We start from the raw sequence: 24,733 nt of genomic DNA, 5'->3' as shown, positions 1-24,733 counted from the left end.
TTAAATCTTTTCTGCAACCAGGCAGGATAAAATACGGAGCTATAAGAAAGTGAACAAGGGTTGTTTCTGCTTTCTTTTCTTTCTCTGTCATGTATTCTCCTTGACTTCTCCCTCCTCTTTCCCCCAAGCCTATTTCCCACCCTCCTTCTCTGTCACCTTAGCCCCCTCTTCAAAAGCAAGAAAATTAAAGACAATATTTGAAAAGGAAAATATAAAATAAATAAATTTGAAAGCTAGTTTATAAAACAGTGTATATTGAACTACTTACCTTATAGTGATCAGAGAGAAAAGCAGAATATAAAACTAAACATACAATATGACATAGCTTTATAAAAAGTACATAGAGAAAAAGAAACAATTAAAAGAAAAAAAGCAAGCCTAATGGGAATAGTGATAGCTTTGGGCAATAGGGATATGGATAATTTTCATTTTTTTCCCTCTTTAAATGTTTCTGTATTTTCAAAATTGTCTGAAGTGATTAGTAGTATACTTATCCTCAGAAAATTTTTATAAAAATTCATTAAGTAATAATACACATGTAAATAAAGCGGCCCATGCTTTTCATTCAGCAAGGTGTATTGGCCTCTCCCAGTTAAAATAATAGAAACCTAATTCAAGCTAGTCTGGCAGTTCTTCAAAAAGTTAAATTTAGAGTTACATATGCCATATGACTTAGCAATTCCACTACTAGGTATCTATCCAAGAGAATTGAAAACATATATCCACACAAAAACTTGAACATGAATGTTCATAGTAGCATTATTCATAACAGCCAAAAAATGGAAACAGCCCATATGTCTATCAATTAATAAAGGGCTAAACAAATTGTGGTAATATGTATAGTGGAATGCTATTCAGTCATAAAAAGGAACAAAGTACTGATACATGCTACTGTGAGGATGGACCTTGAGAACATTATGCTTGGTGAAAGAAGCCATATATAAAAGGCATTGTGTTGTATAATGCTATTTATATGAGATGCCCAGAATAGGCAAACCTATAGAGACAGAAAGTATATTAGTGATTGCCAGGGATTGGGGAGAGAGGGGAAATGAGGGTGACTGCTGATAGATGTAGGGTGACTTTCCATGGTGATGAAAATATTCTGGAATTAGATTGTGGTGATGGTTGCACAACCTTCTGATATACTAAAAAGCACTGGATTGGACACTTTAAAAGAGTGAATGTTCTGGCATGTGAATCATCTCTCTCTTTTTTTTTAAAGTATGTCTATCACACTGTCTTGTCATTGTCTATGTATTTATTTATCTGTGAGCATCTTCAGGATAAGTTTCTGTCGTTGTTCTCTGGATCTCCGGCACTGAGTAGAGGACCTGGAATAGAGCAGGCATGCGAGACTGGTTAACTGAATGACTTGTTAGTTCTCTTTCCACCATCCCAGGGCTACCTGGACTGGCTCTACTCTCACCCTTGATGAACCATCTGGCTGTTGAAAGCCTTGGTGTGGATGTAGTATACTCAATCCAGAACCAAAAAGTGGAGCAGCCTATGGTTTGACTACCAACTGGTAGAATCATATTGCTTAACTCCACTGAGCCTTGTCCAAGGGTCACAGTGAGTCAAACGAAGGGGTCGCCACTGACCCCTTAGGGGTCCTTATTTCCCTCTTGACAGAGGATTCACCTTGAATAACCTTCCTTCTTTGGAGGTGGCAGCTGGGCTGCGGCAGATTCTGGGAACCAGGGTCTAGCATGCTGTCTGGTTCTGTTCTACTTCTAATTAGGGTCAAATGAAGATGGTTCACTCCTCCTTTGTACAAAGTCCAGTTGTCCTCACTCTTCTGGCTGTAGGACATGATTCAGATGATCTCCTTACAGACAGAGCCGATGAGCAGGCCATGCGATCTCTGATGAGACTGCCAATCTGAAGTGGGTTCCAAACATCTCTGAAAATAGGTGGCTTTCCCAGATGTCCTGTCACAGAGAGCCACCTAGGCCTGGATGAACCAGTTGGTTTAGCCAGTTTGGGAAGCAGATGGTAAGATCCCTGAGGAGCATGGCACAGTGACTAGAGATGGTCATCAAACTGCCATTGATAAAAGTGGGTTGAGGTAAGCAAAGGTTTAGGAGGCAAGCATGTTTGGAGATAGGACAGACTTGTTGAGGGAACGGAGAAGGGGCTGGTGCTGATAGGCAACCCTGTCATCTTCCCTTCTGCCCTTTCCCCACACTGCAGGGGGCATCTCCTCTTGCTAGATGCTCATGAAGTGTTATTAACCGTCCCATATGACCCGGTTTGGCCCTGTGTAATGAGTTTCCTCAGTGAACTCTTCCAATCACCTCTGTCAAGCTTCTCACAGCTTCCAGAATGTCAGTTATTCCCTTAACACCATTATTGTTGATTTTTAAACCTTGTTAACATTACTTAGTTTAGTGAGGCTAGTTGCTCCGTTTCTGAAGTTGGGCCATTTAATGATTTCTCTCCCTCTCTCTTGCTGTTCCCCCCCACTTCTTCCCTGCATCGCCTTCTTTTTCTTCCTCTCTCCTCCCTTCATATTCCTTCTTCCTGGCTTCTATCTGCCAACCCTAAAAATGATTTCCTCATGTAAACACTTCATTAATTAAATTACTTCAGAGTAGTAAGTCTTCTAAAGCACACTCAGCATATCCTAACTGATTAATCCCCTGCCCAGTCAGAAAAAAAATGCATCTCTCAGGCCCTCTCCTCTTGTACCCCTCCCTAACCCCCTGATCTAAGGCGGGCCGTTCTATTCATACAGTGGAAGTGGATAATAGAAGTGTGTTCTGTACTTCCGATTTCTCTCAAAGATCCATCCAGATCAACGTTAAATTTCTTATTTTGACTAATAGCATAAAACGATCTCGAAGTCAAAACTTACACACTTGGTTAAATACAATGCAATTGTATAGAATTAAAATTCTATTATGTACACATGTTTTCATGCAAGCAACAATGCAAGACACATTGGAGAGAGTGTTTATAGACTGATAAAAGAGGCCAGTGACTAGACTCTTGGGGTCACTCTTTCATGCTCGTCTTGGCCTTGCTTCCCAAGCACAGCCATCCTCACGGCTCCTCTCATTTCTACCTGGCCCCACAGACTTTTCCTGACCAACCTCCACCCATCTCACCAAACTTCCCTAAAGCTGAGTCCCCAACATTGACTTCCAATGAATGTGAAATTCTTGGATCTAGCATCCCGTGATCTTCAAATCAGTTCCGTGTCCTCAGTAATCTACATAGCACAAGAGGATGGATTTGCTTTTTCTCAGGAATTAATCATTAAGAAACAAGAGAATCAGTTCTTTAAGGAAGTTTTGCTTTTTCTATTACTTGCTTCACATTCTTCAAGATGCTACAAAAGAAATTAGGTACAAATGATCACCAGAGTTTTAGTGATATAATGGCTAACCTCTTTGATTCATAATGCCCTTGGTCTCATTTGATTTTCTTCTTCTGTCCTGGTGTTCTCCAGCTGATGTGTCTGAAAATGACTATCTTTTGGATAACTGGATAAGCAAATTACCCAAACCCACTCATTTAAAGAAAGCATCTTTCATGACTTGGCCTCCTAGTAATATTAATAATAATATCCACTTATTGAGTGCTTATGTGTCAAGCAGTGTGTAAGCACTTTACATGTGTGCTGTCTTCTGCAGCTCATAAACAGACCTTAGAGGGTTGTGTTTTCCTCATGTTCAGGTGAGGGACCTAAGAGCTTGCGTAAGAGTTCCATATTAAGCATTGGAGCTAGGATTCTGCCTGCAGGCTTAACCGCTATGCTTACCACCATCTCTAGATCATCTCATTTACTCCTCTTCCCAGTCAGTGTGACCCTGACAATAGAGGATTTCTGCTTCCTCTTCTAATTCCTCACACTCATGGCCCACTTGGGGGATGCTCCCTCCACCATATTTATGATCCTGGTTTGTGCACTCGACTCTCCTGCCTGACATTTTTATTTCTCTCCACCAGCAGAAGGACTGCTGGGAATAATCTGATGCCCATGAAGAGAAAATGAGGAGTTAATAATAAGATTAAATTAAATTTAAGCACATTTTTTAACAGTGTGTAAAGCACACTGCTAAGCACTGTTTGAGATGAGCAGAGACAAACCAGGACCTCATGGAATTTACAATCTGGTGGGGAGAGAGGATGAGAAATAAAACTACACACATATATACATGAGTTTATGCCAAATATGGCAAATTCTATGAGAAAGGACAAAGTGAAGTGCTGGAAGGCTAGAAAGTAGGAGCGCTCACATTTCCCTGGGAACCAGAAATGAGCCTGTGTGATATAAAAGAAGGGCTGTGATGGAGAGTGGAAAGCCCTGAGCTTTACTCCAGGCTTGGTCACTGACACAGTGATAAGGCTCTGGTATTTCTGCTCCTCAGGACAGGCCCACATAATTTATAAAGCCCAGTTCAAAATGAAAATGTTGAAAAAGTGAAACATTTCAAGATGGTGAGAACAGAGCAATAAACTAAGCATGGGACTCTTCTCAACACAGGTTGCACGCCCATGGAGCTGGCCCTCCCTGGGCCTCTGCTTTGTCAGGGGTTACCTTAGGGTGGTAGGAAGCCGAGTGTCCCCAGTGCCTAGCATAAGGCCCCGCTACTCAGATGAACCAGTGAATGACTGGAGATAAGAATGAATTGACACAATTACCTCTGATGATTTCTTGGTTGCTTTCAGTGTTAAACTGTTTAGACCATGATTCTGAATGCTTCTTGGAGGAGGCATTTGAGATGTGTCTTGAAAGATGGGATTTGTTTTTCTCTCTGTTTTCCCCTCTTCTCTTTCTTCCCATTCTTCCAGTATTTTTCCCATTAGCTCACAAACTCTAATGATCATGTTATGCTTTACAGTGAGAAATGCAACAGTCAAACAGAGTGGAACGAGCAGAGGAGTTCAACATTTGAGGGATAGCTCAAAAATTTCAGCCTCACTTAAGATTCCTCAAGGCACTTTCCCACTTAAAGGGATGTCCTTGCCTGTAGATCAGATCTCCATGGGTAGAGTCTGGTTTTTCATTTTAAAATTATCGTGTTTTGTTTTCATTGAACAACTTGATAGATGTTTTTGAAGAAAAAAAATCAGAAAAATAAAAATGAGCAAAAAATACTCATAAGCCCACAAAACTGTTAGAAATAGTTCTCTAAGATTGCAGTATAAAACTAGTTTTCAACCTATCTTTCCATTTAATAATATATTATGAACATCTTTACATGTTAAAAGGTGTCACTATACTCCTTTATTTTACCTGGTTATATGATATTCTGTCATTTGGTTGTAGTGTAATTTTCTTATCCAATCCACTCAACTGAATATTTGAATTGTTTTGATTTTTTGATTTTTTTTTTTTTTGCTATCCTAAATGGTATTGCCCTGATTTTGTTGGGTAGGCAGTTTACTTAGTGTCTCTACCCATAATTTTCCTTCTCGGTGGATAACCTCAAGATAATGATAGTATTTCCTCTGGGCATGTTGTATGGTGTAAGTAAGCTAATGCAGGTAAAGCTTTTAGTATAAATACAGAATAGTGCATACCAGACTAGATATGCTTGATAAAGGCCATTTTATTACTTTACTGGTCCAAAAGGAATTGTCTTGCCTAGATTGTGGAGTAAGTTAATAGTAGAGCCTGGGGAGCCTGGTTCCTAGTCCAGTGTTCTTTGCAAAGTAGCAGGATGAAGTGCATGTGGTGGAGAGGCCTGGGCTGGGGATTCCCTAGATTGAATAATCTTGTGGTGGTGTCTTATGTCCTCAGTTGTAGAGTAAGCTCCCAGCTGGCTAGGAGCCTTCTAAAAATTTTTTTTCTTTACACAGCAGAGGACAGCAGGTACTCAGCAGACTTGTCACTGTTCCCTGACATCTAAGAATCTTAGCAGATGTGTCTGCCATCAGCCTGTGCAGTGATCAAGGTCTGTCTTTACCTCACCACACACAGCCTATTAACTGGGAACGTGCTCTAGCTGAAGATTCTTGCCAAGGGCAACTGACTCAAGTCAGCTGTGTTCAGCCCAGGGATGATTGCTCTACCTTCGGGGTTGTCCCAGGGATGTGGGGAAGTTAGGTGTGGAGGGAGCAAGTTCCAGGCTGGCTATTGTGACCTTGGGCAAGCAGCTTCTACTCTTTGATTACATTTCTGTAACACTGAGAGAGACAGGATGATATTGCACAGTGGTTAGCTGGAACCCAGTCTAACAAAGTAGTCTTCTCTCCTCTTGTACATTATCCTGTGTTATTTTATTCACTCTTACTTTTTGCATTGCAGAAGATCTTATTCACTTGTCTGCCTCCCTCACTAAAAAGGAAGCTTCATAAAGGAAGAAGCCTTGCCTGCTTCTTTTCTGCAGTGACCCAAGGTCCCAGCACATACCTGCCATGCAGCTCATAAATAAATGTGTGTTGCATAAATGAACTCTCAGAGCCTGGGTTCAAATTCTGTTTGCACTGCTCTGTGACCTGAAGCAAGCCACTTAAACCACACCTGTTTTCCTGCTGAAAAATAGGGATTAGTAACAGTGCCTCTCTTATAAGGCTATGAGGCTCAAAAGAGAAAATATCCAGAAAACATTAAGCACACCGGCTGGTACAGATTATCATAATGATAGTAGCAAACATGTAGCGCGACAGCCAGACGCTGACCCAAACGCTTTACATAGATAGGTTAACTAAATTAATCCTCACGACATTCTACTATTATACCATTTTACAGATGAGCCAACCGGGGCACAGGAGTTAAGTAACATATGCACCCAAGAAACGATAGCTGTTATTTTTATGTCCATGGCTCCTTCCCAGCTCCCCGTGGGCGATCTCTCTGAAGGGCCAGAAGTCGCGCCGCACCCGCCTCCAGCCGAACCTGCAGCCGGCCACGACAGAAAGGGTTACACGGCCCGCGCGCACTTTATCTGCCAGAGATCTGCGGGCCCGCGCGCGGGGCTGACAATGTCGCCGGGCGGGGCTCGGGGTGCTTCCTCGCCTCCCATTGGCGCACACGCCCCTTCCTGTCACTGCCGAGCCCGGCCCCGCCCCCTGGCCCCGCCCGCCTCCAGAGCGCAGCCGGAGTGGACGGTTCCAGACGCATGCTAATGAGGGGGCGGCTGCCGCAGCCCATTGGCCGGCCGCGGAGTGTCGGTGAAGTCAGCGCTGAGTCCCAGAAAAACAGAGCGGGGCCAACTGCAGCGTGTAGTGCGAGTGGGGCAGGACGCGCGCTACCCGCCCGCCCGCCCGCCCGGCGACCCGCAAGGTAAGCCCGCGCCAGCCACCCGCCCTTGCTCACCCCATCTGCGGCGGCGGCGCCGGGGGCGTGCGCCGGCCCGGCCCCCGCGGGCGGCGCCTTTGTTCAGCGCTCGGAGGAGGCGCGTTTAAAGGGCCAGCTGTTGGAAGGACTTGGGGACCCCCTCCCCCAGAGGGTCCCCCGTAATCACTGGGAAAACCGTGGCCGCCTCGGCCGAACCCTCCTTCCTGCCTGCTTAGTGGATCACTAGTCTTTCAAAGAAAGTTCCCCAGGGTGCGGGGGTTCTGAGAGATTCCAGGGCTTTTTTTTGGTGGGTGGGGGTACGTGTGATCATGGCCTCTGCTAAGAGAGAACGTTCTCCTGCTTCAGGCTGGCTGCAATATGGGTGGGTAGAGGAGACATCAATGCCCGGGTGGGTTTGCGCTGTAAAGTGAAACTGCCGAGGACGGGCTCCTCCGGTGCAGCCAGGGGAAGAAGGAGAGATTGAGTGGCAGGATGGAGGCGTCTCAGGTGTGTACATTCATCAGCATCCCTCTGGAGGAAAGGGCGGCGGGAGGGGCGCAAGGACGACCAGTCTGGCCTAGGACCCACCTGAATGAGCGGGTACGTGTGTATGTGTCCGGGGACTCCGTGCCAGCCCATCCGCCCATACTGCTTCGTCCCCCAGAGTGGCAGCATCTTGCTAGGCAGCTCATCACTGAGATGGACAGAAAGCAACTCCTTTCTCCGAATTCCCCGGGCATCCTCCGCTCTCCCCTGGCTGCTTTCCGGCGTGGCTTCCTGGATAAGCGGTAGCGCCATTCATAATAGAGGGGGAGAGAGGCTTGAAGTCATTATGTTCCTTCCATGCGAGAATATGCTGTTGAATTCTGCATCCCCGTGCATCCGCTGTGGTAAGATGGCTTTGAAATTCAGCAGTGCATGCTTTCTTCAGGCAGACAGATTTTATTACGCTATTCCGTTGCTACATAAAAGCAGAAGGGATCCCACTGAGCGTAGCTCGTTTTATCCAGACCCTGGGTTTTCCTAGCATGTTCTGGCTGAGCCTTTAGATTTTTGTTTTAAACTGATCACTGGGATGCCCTCTTGTCACAGGGCCGACCTGCTGAAATTGCCCAAATTGATTTCACGGTGAATAGGAGGGAGGTTCATTCAGAGACATCCTGGAACTATCTGGCACACCAGGCATCTGACATCACCCCCACTTGTGCCCTTTTTCCTCTCATAAGGGAAGGCCAGGGATGGCTTGTCTGTCACCAGTCCCCTCCTTGGTTTTTGAGCTCCTCTCGATTCAATTTTGTGTTTTGTGTTGGAAAGGTGGCTTGGTGGTGATTGAAGAGAAGGGGGTTGGTTAAAGCAGGGTGAGCAGCAGATGGAGACAGCAGCCTCAATGACAGAAAACACATACTAGACATTTGGAGACTCCAGATCTACAGTCCTTAGAGACATAGGTGAGATAGATGGCTCTCTATGAAGAGAGAGAGAGACCGAGAGAGAGAAAGAGAGAATGTGTGTGTGTGTGGCTGTGAGGGAGGGGTGGAGGAGGAAGATGCTGCCAGCAATTTTTCTGCCCCACCCTCTAGATGCTGCCTTAAATAGCTCCTTGCCAGCCAAGCTCTGGTGTCTCAGGCTCTTGGCCTAAGGGGCCCGCAGAAAAGGGTTGCTCTGTTTGTACCTTTGCCCTGGGCACTGTAAGAGTGGATGGTTAGGAAAAGGTTTAGTTCTCCAGGGGTTGCTGAGAGCGCATTTCTTAGCTGGAGGGCCCTGAGTTGAATTAGCTTTGGTGACTTCCCAGCAGGGAATTAGCAACTGAAAAGAAATTTCTCTACCCCTATAGGGTGAAGAGGTGGGGGCAGGGGTATTGTTATCTTCCACTGGACACGCACTCCCTTATTGGCCTTCTCCTCCTCTTACCTGCTTTCTTTTATTCTGGTTGGAGAGTTGCTTTGAACTTCTCTGAAAGGACTGGGAATATTGTGGGGATCAGGTAGGAGTTATGGGAAAGGACTAGCAGATACTTCTGACTGGCAGAACAAAGAACTGTTCAGCTCTTCCCTCTTTTCCCACTCCAAAATAGACTTTAACGTAGATAGCAGAGTCTGGAGTTTTCTTTGCAGAGAATGAATGGGCAGGGTTCAGGAAAGTACGCTTTTACTAGGCAGCATTCATAATCATCTAGTCATCCAGATTTATCTCTGGACTCTTCCCTGGATATGGAAATAGATTTACTGTAGAGGGCACTCATTGGTAATTTAGGATTTATTCAGTCTCTGTGAAAAAGGAAATGATGATCTCAAAAAGCTTTAATGGAGGAGCTCTGGACCAGAGGCAAGACAGCTGGCTGGCTTTGATCCTGGCCACGAACCTGCTTTGGGCTTTAGGATAATAGTGGCTTTGCTCTCTGGGCCTTGGCAAAGTGGAGGGCTTTGGGGCAGACCATTTTCCAGAATTCTTGACAGCATTACTGTTCTTAGAGTCACAAGTACAGTTTGTGATGGCATCTTTAGGTTCTTTTCTGTTTGCTAAACTGATGTGAAATCCACAGTATTGCTGAATGGCGTGAAAGAAGCATTCCAGGACTCAGACTTCTGTTAGATTCAGACTCACCTGTTCCTTGATTAGTCTGATTCCTGAGGTTTTACTGTATGAGAGGCACAAACCCTTAGAGTGGGTGGTTGGCTGGGCAGATGAGGGTAGGATGACAGAATGCTGAGGGAAGAATTTCTATAATTCATTCTTTCTTCCTGTGTATGTTTAACTTACTGCTATATTTATGGTTATACAGGTGACTGTCTAGATATTTAGAACATGAGAGTTGGAAAAGACCTCTGGGTTGCTAGGGTCAGTGCCCTTCATTGAGGAATTTGAAGCGTTGGGAGGTTTGATGATTTGTCTAAGGTCACATAATTAGCAAGATGCAGAGCTGGGGTAGAATCCTAGATGGATATAGATTCTCGGTCTTGTGTTTTAAATGTATGTCTTAAGCCCCTTCCTCTTCTGATAGAAATGATTCTAAGATGAGGTAAAGCGAGGAGGACTTAGGGGCTGAAGAAAGGAGAGATTGGAGAAACATATTGGGGAGGGGGTTGGAGGCAGGTCAGGTTGAGAAGGGGAAAACAGATACCTAGCTTGGAGGAGAAAAGATAGTGCCGGACACTGTGTTTGTGTGTGTGTGGGGGGGGGGTCTTTATCGGCTGTGAATGAAACAGTAGATTTCTATAGCCCTTAGAGTGAAGTAAGTAAGGAGAGGCTTGCCTTAGACAACGGTGGGGTAGATGGACTACATACAGCTTGGGGCTGGTACTAATGTGGAGTCTCCGTGGGATTTCTCCTGTTGACCCTCAGATTGCAGAGTGTGGAGGCTGCTTTGTTTCAGGAACAACTGAGGCCTTCGGAACCACTGGGGCATGCAGAACTTGAACATGTGGAAAGTCAGGTGTGCTGCTGGTGATGCTGTAGAATGCTGAGGTGGGACCCGGTTCTGCTGAGGTCCCAGTTTTTTTAAATGCAGAAACTGAAAAAAGTTTTCCATGGAAAGAATTTCTTTTCAACTCAAGCAGCGTTTTCTCCTCTGACTTTCACTGTGCTTTGTACATTTTATAGGTTGTGTTTCATACACTCTTTTTTCAGAGGATATACTCGGAGATGAATACCTTACTGAACTAACTCATTTAGGGGAAGCTTATGGCCTGTGACCTGAGCTAAGCTTCAGAATGTTTCAATGAGCAATTAAAGAGCTGTGAACAGTGGTTAACTAGATTCAAAATGATTTAAAGGCATAATAGGTGATAATACTTTAAAGTCTATAGCTCCAGCTAACAGCTGGCCATGTACAGTGTAATTTAACTTCAGGCTGAGGAAGTATGTCTGTGGATCTTTTAGTTGTTCCTTCTTTTTGTGTATGGGTAGGCGTGTGCGTCTGTCCCTATATCTCACTGTCTTCCCATCCTTTCCCCATATCTCCCTCCTCTTTACATTTCTTTTTCTCTCTTCCTGTTGTATCTTTCTCCTTGCCCTCCCCCATCCTTTCTTTACTGTCAATAATACAGCTTTTTAATATACTGATTGCGTCATTAAAATTTGATCTTCTCTGTTCTTAATTTGAAATCAGATGAGTTCACTCTTTTCGAATACGTGTGTAAGTATTTTACACATGAAACCAACTAAACCCAATTAAATTGCTTTTTACTTCTGTGTGGTCTTCCATTGACCTCCCCTCCACCCCTGCTTCTGTGGTCAGTAGTGACTCTTTATAGAAAACAAAATTCCCAGCTCACTGTCATGTGGTTATTATTGTTTTTATAACAAAAACAGTTATAACAATGGAAAAAGTCTCCACCCTGTATTGCGGACACAAGGGACACCCTCTCCCAAGAGATGTGCCATGCTTCTTGACTTCCTTCCATGGAAAAAGTGTTTGCAATGTATTCTATAACAGAAGCCTGTACTGTTAGAGCTTGGGGATGCTGATGGTGGGGCTCGGGCTCTTGTCAGTGATTCTGGTAACACTTAGAGTGTGTGGCGGGGAAAGGGTTGGTCAGCCTTATGGCTAAGAGATGACATTCTAGGAAGAATTCAGCGTGGTGGTTCTTCTTTGGTTTCCCCAGGCTGAGCTAACTCACCTAGCAAGAGCAGGACCCAGACCCCTTTGGAAAAGAATGAGAGACTTCTCAACTTTTTGATTCATGTTGGTTGGGACCCAAAAGGTGTCTTGTGGTGACGCGGGAGGGTAGGTAGCCATTGACAGGGTGTGGGTGTGAAGTCTCAGATGCTTTGATGGATGCATGCTATAGCACTTGCAACTTTTCTTCTGACTCTGATTAATTACAGAGAATATTGAGTCTTGGCACTCATGGTGAGCAGGAAGTTTAGTGTGTGAAGTGGGCCTCTCAAGCAAGAAGTCCCTTTGAAGTCTCCAGTTTTTATGTTAAAAATTCACATGAGTTTTATGTTCTATAATATGTGCTGGTTTTAGTATAAAAGCATTTAAAATGCTTTGCTGTTGAGTACAATTGATGGTCCATGAAAAAATGTTTCTCTTGGGCCTTCACCTGTCCACATCCCACCTCAATATGCACAGCAGGTCCTGTACTCCAGCTGGAGAAGCCAGCAGTGGGGCAGGCGTCAAAGCTGGAGGTGTTGAGAACTGTCTCTCCAGTCTTTCCTGCTGTTTTTGGCCGACCTGTTTGCAATACTGGTTCCTGATTGTTCATTTTAGATATTATTTCTTCATGTTCTACTACAGATTAGAGGAGCCTATATATTCCCCTATTCTCACCTTTCCTCCCTACATACTACCCTTCCTCCCTGTCCCTCCAATATGGTTACGTCACAGTTTCTGGTTACACAGATATTCATTGTTTACATTGTTTTAATTATGTAAATTGTGTTCATGGCTGAGCATTATAGTTGTACTTTGATATTTCCTTTCTTGTACATCCTTTTTTTATGAGTTAAAAATTGCTTTCTTTTTGCTATGTATTTAGTTTTCTATGTACTTATTACTAATTCCCAGAGTCTCTAACAGTATTTTAAAACATCTCTGTTTCACAACATATGTTCCTTCTTATTTTATTACAATTTTTTTCCCTTTGAGATCTCCATCCCAGAGGCATCCATCCTGCTCCTCTGTTCTAGACCCACTGATCTCTAGGCCTGGAGCGTGACTCGACTTGAGGATTCCCTCGCCTTGTCCTGGGTTGGATTCTCTCTTTCCTCTTTCTTGACTTAATCCTCCAGGAGCTTCTGAGAAGTTCTGTAAAGTTGGTCACTTCAAACTTGCAAGTATGAAAAGTTCTTACTCTGTACTCACACTCAGTTCATGGTTTGATTTGTCTAGAATTTTAGATTGAAAGCCATTTTTCCTTTAGAATTTTGAAGGCATTGCTGTACTGTCTTTTAGGGTCCAAAACTGATGTCAAATATTTAGATGCCGTTCTGATTTTTGATCATTTTATGGGTAATCTGCTTTATTCTCGCTGAAAATTTTAGGATCTTCTCTCTTTCTCTGTATTTGAAGTTTTCTTGTTTTAAAAATCGTACTGTGTCTTCGGCATGTTCTTTTGATCTGAAGATTCACATCCTTCAGTTTTTGAAATTTTGTTATATTTTCTTTGACAGTTTTCTTTTCTCCTTTTTCTTTGTTTTGTCTCTGGAACTACTATTAGTTGGATGTTGGACTTACTGGGTTAAGTAATTTTAAAATCTTTTATTTTTGTTTTCCATATCGTTTTTGTTTTACTTTTTGAGATTGCTTCAGATTTAACCTTAATTAACCCTTTCATGTTTTTTATTTATGCTTTCATAGTTTTGCATGAAACATACTTGGATGTTTTACTTTCTAGAAATTTCTTGTTCTCTGAATGCTTGCTATTTTAAAAATTTTAAAAATATATCCTGTTCTTGTTTCATGGGGGCAATAATTTCACTTATGCTAGGTTTTTGTTTGTTTTTGTTTTTTGGCATTTTTCTGCTGTTCCCTACAAAGTTTCTGTTTCCCTCAAGTCCCTTTTTCTGCTTGCTTTGGTTACTTTGTGTTTCCATTGGAATCATCCTTCTAAGTATGCTGATCATTGGGTTGTACTTTTATACTTTAAGAGTGGACACCAAAATGCTGTTAGGGCATTTCTGCAATAAGGAAGGGGTTGCTAATTTCATTTTAAGGTGATCCAACAGAGAGTCCTCTTTTTTCCACTGGAGACACTTAGATGTCAGTGCTTTTCCCTGGGGACATTGGCTTTTCCTGGAGAGGAATTTGCCTGGAGAGGCTGTAACAGCCTGGTTGTCCTGCATTCTGGGAGCCCTCATGGGGAAGGAGGTTGGGTACCCTGTTTGGTCTATAGAGTTTCACTCAGTCCATCTGTTTTCTGAAAGTTACTGCCCTCCCTCACTTCCTCCCTCAGCTGTGTGTCCCTCCCTCAACTGTGTCTGAACCCAGAGTCTCTGGTGTAATTTGCCTAAACAGTGAACCTCCACCTTCTGCTGACTGAGCAGATTGCGGAGGGAATCTGGAGTCTGATTGCTCCTTGCTTCAACTATTAGCGAGGTGTTCTCTTTTTAGCCTCCTCCTGCTTCTCCTCCTCACAGTCTTTGGTGCCTCCAGTTCCTGCATCTTTTCCTATTTCTGTGGCACTTGTTTAGTGGTTTATTCCTCTGCTTGCACTTAGCAGAGCAAATGAAGCAGAAACCTAGATCAGCTACTGCACGGTGGTCAGCTCTCTGTCTTCCAGAGTTCTTTTGACATATCTTGTCTGCCGTTGTCTGTTTTTCACTAAAGAACAAATTCCTCTACTATTCTTTTAGTGGGGTTCTAGGAGAGAGCAGAGTTAAATATGGGTGTTTAACCCTCTGATTTGACCAGAATTTTGTTTCATTTCCTTCTCCAAACCCTTAACTGGTGCCTGATATATATTATATTCTCGAGAATTGTTAAATGATTGAATGCATGTTTCTAAGATGGTATGCATACAATTACTCGTCAGATTACAAGAGAGTTCCAAATATACAATCTTACAAAAATACATAACAGACAGCAGAACCTGTCACTCTCCCTAAACTGTAGGATAAGAAGCACCTTGAGACAGCGTTATAGATTGTTGAGCTGGTGAGTGACGAGGCCCAGGTGCTATCTTCAGCCCTGTCACTAACTACATGAGTCACCTTGAGAAGTCACTTAACCTCTCTGGGTCTTGGTTTCTTCAGCCTTAAAATGAGCTGTTGGTCAAGATTTGATTCAGTTTACTGCACTGAGTACCTGCTGTGTGCAAGGCATAGTTCATATGTCTGTTAAGACATATGTCACACTGAATTGATTGTGTTTGGCTTATCTGCCTTTCTCCTGATTGTAGTTCAGTGTCTCGCACGAAGTAAGGACTCTGCAGATTTGACCTCCTATTCTTTCTGGACCTTGGGCTCCTTGTGAAGACCACATTGTAGTCATCTTTGTATCTCCTGTGTCTCCCAGTTCTTGGAGCATAGGAGATATATGGTAAATGTTAGATTTTTCCACTTAGAAAGAGTACATCAAGGAAATGTGAAAACACGAGTTGCTCTGCCAGAATGCCCAGACCCTACTCGAGGAACAAGGCCTTGCTCTTTGGGAGTCCAGCTGCACACTCCCTGGCTCCCTCATGGAGCCGGGTGCTCAGACGTGTTGATATTAAAGTCAGCGGAGACAGCAGTTCTGCACCACAGCCCCGACAGTGGAGGATTTCCCCCACCCCCCAAACAGATCATAATCATGTATTTAATTGGCCTCACATTGTTATGAGTTAAGGTTGGAGTCATCTTAATTAAGAAAATGAATTACAGATATAATCCTGCGTTATAGTGTTTAAAAATGGTTAAGTGCTTTTTCATAACTTATTTTGGTTTTCCCAAACCTGTGAGCTCATGTGCCAGGACTGTTAAGTAGACTAAGGGGTCTATGCTGGGCTCTGGGAGTACAGCGATGACCAAAGAGAAGTGGCAGCCGCCATCTCGGAATTTATAGACCAGGGCTGAGTTTTCCAATATGGTAGCCACTAGCCACATGTGACTATTTAAGTTTAAATTAATTAAAATGAAATACAATTCAAAATTCATTTTGTCAGTCACCGTAGCCACATTTCAAGTGCTCAGTAGCCACCTGAGACTAATGGCTGCCATATGGACAGCACAGATAGAGAAAATGTCCATCATCTCAGGAAGTTCTCTTAGGCAATGCTGGACTACAGAGCTAGGATCCTGTGATTAGCTTTGTTTCACAGTTGAGGCAGCGGAGGCACAGAAAAGCCTGTTGGTTAAGGTCATGTGGCTTGTGCTGGGAACAGATCTCTTATTTTGGAGCTCAGCTCTTCTCTCACTGAAGTGAGTTCGGGGAGTAGAGTGACTAAGAGTTGATCTCTGCACTCAGGCTGCCTGGGTTCACATCCTGGTTCTGCTGCCCTCTGGGGCAGCTGCGGCTCTGTTTCTCAGTTGCCTCACCTGTGAAATGGAGAAAATAATTATACCTACCTCACAGGATTGTGGGGAGGATCATATGATCCAATAATGCAAGTCTTTAGAACTGTGCCTGACACATAGTAATCACTCAGTGGTGCTGGTCGCTATTTTGAGAATGAGAAAAGGACAGAAATTATCAGTTGCTTCTGGGAGGCATTTTTCAAACAGGAGACTGTAGAATGGGAAAAGAACATTGCGGGGCGAGGTTGTGTTTTTAGAGCTGACCGACCACCTGGAGAGGGACACATAACTGAGTATGTCTAAACCAGGGGCTGCTTCAGTCATGTGAACTGATGTAAAAATACCAGCATGTTCACAAAACCCTTTGAGTCCCTGCGTTGGTCATTGGTACTCTGAACAAGGATCCTTTTGATGTCTCCTTCCTCTTGGTGTGTCTCTGCCCACAGCCCTTTCTGCTGTCCCCACACATTCCTTCTTCCCTTACTGCATCTCTCCCTTGGAGGGGTGGGGTCACAGACATTTATCATCACCTCTGTGGAGCAAACGGATGTGCCAAAGGAGTGCAGAAGAGAGAAGGGGCAGGAGCCCAGGTAATTTAGAAGTTAGATCCTGATGTTTTGAAGTAGGAAGGTTTAGTATTACAAAGTGTGTGTCGGGGGGTAGTGAGAGCACGTTAGGCACACATAACCCCTGTGGCATCTCGCCTCACCCAGTGAGGCACACAGAGCAGATGGTACAGAGAGGCCAGTGACAGACCTAAAGTCAGGTGTGTAGCAATGACAGACCCAGAAATGACCTGTGAGGAGACAGTTCCTGATGACTGTTCCTGATGACCTGGATCCTCAGTGTGGCATAAAAAATACTGCCTGAGTACCAAAGGCAGTGATCAGGAGTATTGAGTACTTGTAACTTAACCCGTAACTGGCTCTGCCAATCTCATTCCTGTTTGGGTCTTTCCATCATCATGGGTGATGTTCTGTCTCATAATAGCTGTAACAGGAATGGGCGCTTAGTTAGATCCAGGAATTGCCTTTCTGCCTGCTTGTCAATGTGAAAACTCATTACTCATTTATATAGTGCCTTATGCATTGATTATTAGCAAAAGCCTTTGATTAGCAGGCCTTTGAGCTTGGTTCCCAGTGTGAAGGGTCACTAGGACATGCCTTGTGAAATCCAAACAGTTTCTCTTATTGCCTGGTGTTTGTGCATATGAGCAGTTTCCTTGACTGACATGTAAATAGATAATTTATTGGCAGGTTGCTTTTCCATTTAGTATTTTTCTTTAGTCAGGGCAGATCTAGTGTTGGGTGACAATTTTCTGTGAGCATACAATGATGGTCAGGGATTGTAGTTGCCTGTAACAAACTGAGGTGGGGAAGAAATGGAATTATTTTTGTGGTACGTCGATATTAGGGAGTCTTATCAAGTTAGCTATAATATATACATCACTGACTCTTCTGTGCTTGGGTCTCTCTTTACAGACAGTCTACACAGTGGACTGGTGATAGGAGGCTGGGCAGGGTCTGGAAGCCAGAGATGAGGTAAGATGGGCCGGAACTGGAGCTGAGAGATCTGAATCGCTGCCCTAGTGGCCCGGGCAGTGAGCTTGAGAGCAGGCCAGGGAGCTGGATGGAGAAGCCAAGGCAAAAGCAGGAACTAGGCTTCTGTAGGCAGGACAAAATGAGTAAGGCTCTGGAGAAGGCAAAATCCCAACAGGGACAGAAAGTAGAGTAGCTGGAGAAAGCCAGGACTTGAGAGAGCTTGGGGCCTAAGTAGGGTTTGGTGGTGGTTGCTGACAATCGGGCTGGCAGGCCCCTGAGCCTGGGCCAAGGCAGTCTCAAGCCTTTTAGGACTACTTTGTTCGTGTTGTACGGCCTTTATGCTGGACATGGTACATTAGTGAGCCAGCACTGGCAGGTGTGAGGGGGCGAGGCCCCCCAGGAACTGGGAAATGTTAGTCATGCCTGAGCACTGATAGAAGATATGGCTCCTCTTCAAGACAGCTGCTGCAGGGGGAGGCCCCGCCGCCCACCAGCCTATGGTCTTGGTTTTGTTTTTAATTATTAAAGTCATGGCCATTTAAGCACTCACCTGAAGCGTCATTGTAAATAATTTTTCCTTCTTGGAGTCAAAAGAGCTCTAGTAGAGAAGAGTTTTGTGGCTGTGGTTCTAGATTCCCTCAAAGAACATAATGCCTGGGCAACCAGCGTATCCAGAGGATGCTCTTGACAGTGGGTATGCACCTCTACAGGCTACCTTGGAGATTGGCATTTATTTTGCATAAATCCTTAATTCAAGGAGTATAGGGTATTCCTTTCTATGGTACACCAGGAAGAAACTGTGCTTAGGTAATGTAAAATATTTAACACTCTCTTTAAAAAATTAAACCTGCCCAGGAGCCTTTGATTGGTGGTACCCATGGCAACATGCATGGTTTTCAGGAGTGTCTTCCCAGGGCTTTTTGGGCTCCTGAGAAGGAGTGGGAAGCCAGCTTCTGGGAGGATCAGCCTGGAGGCAGAGAGTCCACCTGCTCTGCTTGGCCCAGAGGCTGGGCAGTGAATGGCAGGGCTGTGTGACACCTTTGTAAGTACGAAGCTGGTGGTGGTTTTGATAAGTTGAGAGGAAATGGGAGGAGAAGCCACCATTTTGGGGGGGCTTGTTCATTCATTCTATTTTATTGGCCTCTGTTAATCCTGGCACTTAAGGCTTCTCCGTCCAGCCTCAGGACTTTTGCCTGTGCAGTTTCTTTATCCCGGAGAGCTTTTTTCTCTCTTCACTTTCTTAGCATTGCTCATCCTTCAGATTTCACCTGAAGCAGCATGTTCTTGGGGAAGCCTTCTCTGACCCTCCCCAGCAGGTTAAACCCTCCTGTGTGAGGCTCTTCACAGTGTCTGTCTCAGCTGCGTTTTTACACTTGTTTGGAAATTCATTGTTTGTCTGCCCAACCTACCAGACTGTAGGATCCGTGATGACAGCAGCCAGTGCTGTTTCTCGTCACCACTCTCCCCAGAGCCTAGCATGTGCCTAGCTCACAGGAGGTGTTCACTATGTGTGGAGTAAATTAGTTCACTTATTAAGTTTAGGGTGTTTTACCAAATTCTGAGAATACAAAGAGAATAAAACACCCCTGCTGTCCTCATGTTGTTTCTAACAGAGAGCAATGGGTGAGTGAGCTCTCAAGATACCCCTTGAGGGGCAGGAAGTAAACATTCTCAGTTAAAGCTCTATTTATTCTTTAAGTCAAGTACAAGAAAGTTGTAGCTTTCCTATTTGTGATAGTATAGATTCTATAATGAACTTATAAGTAAATATGCTCAATGCTATTTTACTAATAGGAAGGCGTGATCAAAAAGTTTGGTGACCAAGGTTCTGAAAGAACAGGTAGACACATGAAAGGGTTTTTATGCCAAAGCGTGATAAGCACTAAGGGCAAGTACAGGGTGCAGTGGGGCACACAGAAGGTGAGCTAGAACAGGACCAGAGGAGGGCTTTCCTGATAGAGGGCAGGATCAGCATGTGCAAAGGCAAGGTAGCATGAGAAGGATTAGTGCATTGGAAGAAAACATACTTTCATAAGGCCGGAGTACAGGGCAGGAGCAGACACCCCTACTGGTCCTGGGAGAAATTGAGAATTGGGAATAACGAGATGAATGACACTAGGTACCTGTCTGTCTGCAGGATGGATATAGTCTAGTAGAGGAAAGAATTGTGCAAATGTGCCTTAGGAGAGAGACAACACAGTGAGTACTTGGAATTCAGAAGAGAGTGGATATCTTGGTTAGGAGAGATCGGGCCTGGTCATGGTTTCAAAATCTACCATGCCCAAGTTCAAACATCCCCCTCTCTTCATTGCAGAAGGGGAAGGAGAGAGGCTGGGGACTGATGTCAAGCCTCTTTCAAAGTCCGTCTCGGGGTTAGGCTTCTTCATCTACTCCCACCCAGTGAGATTTTTACCTTAATATGACTTAGACCCTTCTGTGGACTCTATTTTCTGGGTTACAAAATTATATATGAAATGGAATATGGTATATGTAAATAGATGCATGTTTGATGTATTTACTTACCTGTATAATCATATGCATGCCTTTTTCCTCCCCCCACCCCCCTTTTTTGTTTTTAAGTCCCAGGACTTGAAGTAATTATGTAATTAGAATCCACATAGAGTATGGCTAGATAAGGTGTAATTAAAGAGGAAAACCTAATTTTGGAAGAATGATAAGAGGTCATTTGACTCAGTCTGGGCCCAAATCCAATCTTGGAAGAACACTGAGAGGTCATTTGGATATACAGAGCTTGAGGCCACCCAGGAGCCCAAACTGGCCTGAGAAGTGGACAGATTCTGTTTCAGTTCACTGTGAGTGCTATTCACTGAGCACCTTCTTGGTGTAGGGTATTGTGGGAGGCCCAGCTATTAGTAAAGAAAAGGTCTGGATCTTAGGGAGGACATGGGGCGGGGAGGGGGGCGTGCATGGGCTTGAGAAAACTAGGGGGTCCCAGGGTGGAGAGGTGAAGACTCCAGGGAGTGGGAGGTGGGGGGAGGTGGGTTAAAGAAAGATTCACAGAGTAGGTGGCATTTAATAAGTGCCTTGAATGGTAAGGAGGGTTTCAAGAGCAAGGACAAGAACTTTCTGTCATATTAGTGGCACTCAGCTAATATTTGTGGAATGAATGCTGGGCAGTTTGGAGGTAGAAGGAACGTGGCTGAGTTGTTGGGTGGCCATTACAGTTTGGCGAGGGGCTGGTGGTACAGTGACAGCAGGGGCACCAGGAGGGCAGCAGGCTTAGGTCCTCAGCTGTGCAGAGGTGACTGTGTGCAGTGGAGTCAGAGATTGCTGTGGGCTGTGGAGGTCAGGGGAGGCGTCTTCGTGGAGGGGGCCTTGGGCAGAGCCTGGAAGGACCAATAGGATAGGGGACAGGGGAAAAGGGAAGACTTGCCAAAGGAGGGGAGTGATATGGGCAAAGGTCTAGAGAGGGAGCTGAGGAGAGATTATCCAAGAGAGGGGGAGGGGGCACGTAGAGTGAAACCAGCTGGGCTGGCGTGGGTGAAACTGGTTCCTGGGAGTTAGGCATGTTGGTCAGGAGAATTTTGATCCAGTGGGACGGAGGAGCCATGGCAAGTTGTTGGACAGAAGAGCAGCGTGGTAAAGGCATGTGGATGGAAGAGGGATGTGGCCCTGGCTGATGGAATGGGCTTCTGACGAGTTCAGCCTGGGCTCCTGGTCCTGAGATGATGGGGACAAGGCAGGGGTGGGGCCATCTGCAGTCCTTCATCACTGATGGATTACTGGTCTTGGTGATAAGAGCGGGGAGAAATAAGGCAAGGGAAGAGGTAGAGGTAACTGCAAGCTTCCCAGCCTGGGAGAGTGGTAACACCTGAGAGAGGAGCGGGGCCAGCTGGTGGAGAAGAGGGTTGGGCAGAGGCTTGGTGTGTCTAGTGCCCCGAGACTCTTGTTCTAACCCCTGCCCTGCCTTTGAACTAGAAGGGAGACCTCGGGCCAATTCCATCTCCTGAGATCTGTTTTTTTGTCAATAGGCCTCACTGCCTTATGGTTCATGCTCATCTCAGCCAGCGGAGTAGTTACAGTTGTAGGGCTCAGGCAAGGGGAAGGGTCTGGGCTGGAGATTTGTGAGGCCATCCGATGCAGATGAGAGAAGAAACCACACAGTCCTATTCCTTGTCTTCCTAGAGTGCCCAGTGAGTATGGGGGAGGGGCTCTGGGCAGCTAGGATGGATGAAGAGTTGACTCATCCTGCCCATTTCAGGTTGCTTTTGAGCTCCTCTGACATAATGGGGGGTATAAACTCTAAGCCTATACAGATGTTGAGGTCAGCTCCATTCTGGAGTGGTGTAGGGGAAGGGTTAATCTTCCCAAATTCACAGAAAGGAGATTCTCAGGGCAAGGATCTGGTCATTAGTGAACTCCTTCCCTGCCTCCTCTCCCCACTGCCCGGCACCCCCCACCAACCAGTCTTTGGGAAACTTATGGCTTTGGACCTTTAGAAACAGAAACCTTGCAGAGAAAACTTCCTGGCAGGGATAGGGCTTGGGAAAGGAGAGAAGGAAGCACTTTCCAGAGGACAATGACAGAGAGTTATACTACAGAATTTAAAATAGTCCAGAAAGGAAGGCATATGCTTTTTGAATACTTAGAGCGTATACCAGTTCTGTTCTAGGTGCTTTCATGATCTTTGTCTCATAATCTTTCCATCATTTCTGCCCTTCTTATTATCCCATTTTACAGGTAAGGCAACAGAATTAGAGAGACAGACTAATTTGCCCAAGGTCTCAGTAGGGCAGGATTTCATTTTATTCAAGTCTCTGACTCCAGTGGCAAGAAATATCCATTTATGTTTTCTGCAAATACTGTTTTCTGCTGGGGGAAAAAGAATGATTTGTCTTTATGAACTTTATTGTGGATCCAGTTGCCATCCACAAGGCAGCATTCCAATAGAGTGCAGTGTCTTAGAGATGGGGACACTTAGAGCTCATCAGCCCTCAGAATAGGAAACTGAGGCCCAGAAAAGAGAAGAGAAATGCCAAGGTCAGGAGCAGAATGGGAATGAGAACTAGAAGAGTCTGGAGACTTTGAGGCTTTTTGGCTCTTTTAAGGCATCCCTGTGGAAAAGTTCGTTTTCAGACAATAATGGAAACCTTTGTCTGGAGAGTTGGTCTGGGCAGGGTTGGATCTGAGAGGTCCTCTGTGTGTGTGTGTGTGTGTGTGTGTGTGTGTGTGTGTGTGTGCGTGCGCGTGTGCTCTTTCTTTCCTCCACTTTCACCTCAGATGCCTTTGAACCAGCAGGAAGGATTCCTTCAGACCAAAGGTTAAGGCCAAAGGCATTTAACAGGTGGAAAGGGCATAGGAAGGAGGGGGAAGATCAGAAGCCACAGAAATAGAAGACTAAACTCTAGGCTTGGCTAAAAGGAATGTTCCAGGCCTGCAAATAATCACTAACATTTATTGAATACTCACTGTACCAGGCAATCTTTATGTGTCATTTTGTGGACTTGCCATGGCCTCCCCATGAGGCTGTTTTGTTATTCTCATTTTACAGGTGATGGAACTGAGGCTCAAAGAGGCCGAGTGAACTACCTGAAGTCACAGTGTTAGTAAAACATAGAGCCAGGACTCCAGCCCAGGTCCACCTGATGCAAAGCTCTGCCTTTAACTCCTAAGCTTTGTGTAGGACTAGGAGCTCTGGGTATCTAGCATTTGGGGATGTGTGGAATAACACATTTAGAGAGGTGACTCTTTGTCAATGGTTCTCAGCCACGGGGCGATTTTACCCCTAAGGACATTTGACAATGTCTGGAGAAATCTTAGGTTGTTACAGTTTAGGGGGTTCTACTGGCATGTGGTGGGTAGAGACCAGTGTACTCCTAAACATACAATGCACAGGTCAGCTCCAAAACAAAGAGGTGTCCCATGACAAATGTGAATATGCCAGGGTTGGGGAACCCTGCCTTCTGGGGACCTGGCTGTATTTTTACCTCAGAGCACAGGGCTAGTGGAAGGCCACCTGGAAAGCCCATATGAGGAAGTTGAGGTGTCCTTTTAGCTCCATAGGCTTATGTTGTACTTGGATGAATGTTTGCAGTTTGAGTTCCTCACTGAGTCTTGAGGGGCTGGGTGGAGTCCAGGAAAAAACATTCTAGCAAGGTGTGATGGGCCAGGGTGGCCCTGGGCTGCACGTGAGTGGAGGCAGGTGAGAGGTGGGTGGGATCCTGTCTGGGCTGCTGAGAACTGATTGGGCTGTTTCTATGTGTGTAACTCAAATAAGAACTCAGATCCAGTTAATTGTCTGTTTTTTCTTTAGAAAATGCTTTTTAAATGATTGCCAGGACTACCCACCATGGGGAGGTCTGAAAAAGAGATACCGTGTTGCAGATATACTGGGATACAACTATGCTGCCTGTCAGACTCCTTTGTTACTAGTTACTGTTTAACTCTAGTCTGCCCCATGTCACTTAGGGCAGAAAGGCAAACAAATTGGGGAAGCCCCGGGGCCCTTGACCTTGACTTTAGCTTCTTCGGGCAGCTTTATCTGAGCTTTGCCAATGGTCAAGTAGGTTAGATCTAGCAGGTCAGATCAAGAAGCCCCTGCTTCTGGGGGGGCGCTGCCTGGGCAGTCCGGAGGAAAACACTCCCTGCTTTACCCTGCCTGTTCTTACGTCAGGCCCCCCCCTCTTCCAGGTCAGACACAGCAAGGGCGCGTCTGAGCCCCTCTCTCAGGGTGTACATCACCAGGTAAGATTTTTACCCTCAGCAGCAGCCCTCCCTTTGTCACCCTGGTTTCAAGTGAGCCCTCCCTTGTCAAATTTCTTACTGCAGTGCCTTTCCCCTGTTGCCCTAATGGCTGGAATTATTCCCCACTTCCTTTCCATCACCTGGGTCCCACCCTGAGACCGCCTTCGTGAAGCATTCTGGTCACTCCAGCTTCCAGGGTCACCTCCCCCCTCTTCCATATGTCCTTTGCTGTAGTGACTTCTTTGGTCTTTCATCTAGTCATTAAATAATAATATTACTTGTCAGTCTCTCCTTTGTCACCTTCTGACCTCTC

At 45.1% G+C, this 24,733-nt stretch overlaps 1 protein-coding gene across 1 annotated transcript in view; it reads left to right on the top strand.

Annotated features, from left to right (window-relative positions):
• Window positions 1-7,584: 7,584 nt before the first annotated feature.
• SORBS1 (sorbin and SH3 domain containing 1) overlaps window positions 7,585-24,733 on the top strand; it is a 222,361-nt gene continuing 205,212 nt past the window's right edge. The window contains exon 1 of the mRNA XM_023519823.1: window positions 7,585-7,741. The gene's annotated coding sequence lies outside the window, so the exon portion shown is untranslated. The remainder of the gene's footprint in view (window positions 7,742-24,733) is intronic.

Source organism: Pteropus vampyrus, unplaced genomic scaffold, assembly GCF_000151845.1.
Source record: "Pteropus vampyrus isolate Shadow unplaced genomic scaffold, Pvam_2.0 Scaffold238, whole genome shotgun sequence".
Taxonomy (NCBI): Eukaryota; Metazoa; Chordata; class Mammalia; order Chiroptera; family Pteropodidae; genus Pteropus; species Pteropus vampyrus.
This window is presented reverse-complemented; position numbering and strand designations above follow the sequence as displayed.